The sequence below is a fragment of the Sinocyclocheilus grahami genome, unplaced genomic scaffold (assembly GCF_001515645.1).
Source record: "Sinocyclocheilus grahami isolate Dianchi unplaced genomic scaffold, SAMN03320097.WGS_v1.1 scaffold924.1, whole genome shotgun sequence".
NCBI classification, from domain to species: domain Eukaryota; kingdom Metazoa; phylum Chordata; class Actinopteri; order Cypriniformes; family Cyprinidae; genus Sinocyclocheilus; species Sinocyclocheilus grahami.
Genome location: NW_015506103.1, coordinates 452,255 through 454,231, shown reverse-complemented (window position 1 = coordinate 454,231; position 1,977 = coordinate 452,255). Strand labels below are relative to the sequence as shown.

Below are 1,977 nucleotides of genomic sequence, written 5' to 3'. Positions count from 1 at the left end.
CATCGTCCAGCTCAGTTCAGTTTAACTAAGTTCAATGATGAACTGCCTTTAACTGAAAATTGAGTGTTCCCTATTGTCATTTTGAATTATTGACACTATTTTCCCATTTAATGCCTATCATTGGTTGATCAGGATGTACATAAGGATGGCCATGATTCCCAGCGGCTTTGGAGAATTTGGGTTAGAATATATAGAAGATTCAATTGAGTTTCAGTTGGCAGTTTACTGAAGAAAGCTCTCCACATCTCTTTAGCTCGAAGAGCAAACAAGCCTAGAAGAGCATAATTCTGAAGAATGAGCACTCACCTATGAAACCCTCAATGAATACAAGTGAGCTGTCATTAAGGAACGGGACAGGATCACATCCAACTCATCTAAGCAGTTGCCCAGCTCACCTGGAAGACATGGAATGAGTTGTGGTTTACATTTAACCCTAATGTCGCAAAGGAGATGCATAAAGAGCATATTTCCAGGTATTTAAGAGAAGGAAACCCATTCAAGGTGAGCTTGAGAGAGAGAAGAGGGCATCAGTGCCTGGTTGATTCTAGTCTCAGCCATCATGCCCACGAACTGCTGGCTGAACATCTGATGTATGCGGCACACAAAACTGGAAACATTACAGGAGTTTCCAAATCGTCATCTGATTATTTATTTAATTGTATAGGATTTCTGGGAGACGCGCCAGTACATTTAAGTATAGGTAGGGCTGGTCAAAAAAAAAAAAAAAAAAAAAAAGCGATTTTGAACACGATTTTGTGTAGCTTGTCAGTGATCTACGGCTTGGTGTAGTAAATGCCGCTCCATTTGAAAGCACGTGCTGGAGATTTACTACTAATCACCAGAAGTGGCTTTACTGAAGAGATTCGAATGGGGGAAAAAAAAAAAAAACGCATTTGATTTTTTGCCCAGCCCCAAGTATAGGTAAGTGTACAAGTTGAAGACAGGAGTTAGTGTATACTGCTGGAATCCAGGTTTAAGATCTGAAAGCCGTCAGTCAGAGAAGATCAAAAGAGGCTAGAAGAGACAGCATTTCTGCAGCATGAGGCTCATGAAGATAGACTCTGGAGTTACCAATGACGATGAGTGGGCCTTCAATCAAGGAGCGGGGGAAAAAGCTGATCTGGAGTCTGAAATTCCGTTTGAATTTCATTCAATTCTTGGCACTAATTGAGTATTTCTGCTGTATAATTTATAAAGCTGATGGAGAGCAGAGTGCCGATGGGTCCTCTTATTATATTCCAGGTCTCAGTCGAGAGTGTGACTAGAGCTGTAATGAAATCAGACTTGCAAAAGAGTGAGGGGCAGGACGACACATGCAAGCATATATTAAGAGTAAAGAGCATGGAGGAAAAAAAAAAAAAAAAAAAAAAAAAAGTCCTGCACTTTAAACAAAACGCATTCCATCAACTATCGATTAATTATACTGCATAAAACAAACATTAAAACCAGTCTTTTGAACAAGGTTAAAGAGTAACCAACCACAAACCTACAGAAAACATTAGACAAAACAGTGCTTTAGTGGGCTCCCTGTCGCCATGTTTGAGGCACCACATCTATCTGATATCGGACCTCAGTAACAATGAATTTGCACCTGCAGGGGATTGACTCTACTCACTACCTAGCATTGATCAAAGACTGCAGTGGGTCATTCTCCACCACAAAGCTTGGTTGGACCCAGTAAACAGCAATACACAGTGTTGTAAATATTGAGAAACACAGGAGGACTCACCTCAGCAGCTGTTGATTTTCTCAGGAGAAACCGCTATTAACACTTTCAGTACCTCACTGGAAAAAAAAAAGCAAACCATTAAAAGTAACTGCATGCCGGTAACAGGAACACTGAGCTGCTTGAGGAAACCAGATCCATCTGTGAGTCATTTATAAAGATATTAGATTAAAAGACCTTGGAATTCTGTAGCACTGACAAAGTCAACAACGAGTGGACTTCCATCAAGGAGTGGAGGTGAAGAAGAAAAA

At 40.5% G+C, this 1,977-nt stretch overlaps 1 long non-coding RNA gene across 1 annotated transcript; it reads right to left on the bottom strand.

Moving 5' to 3' along the window:
* Positions 1-321: 321 nt before the first annotated feature.
* Positions 322-1,977, bottom strand: LOC107564342 (uncharacterized). The gene is made up of 3 exons (XR_001606215.1): positions 1,904-1,977; positions 1,730-1,785; positions 322-395 (listed from the first exon to the last, which is right to left on the bottom strand). It is a non-coding gene; the product is annotated as an uncharacterized lncRNA (long non-coding RNA).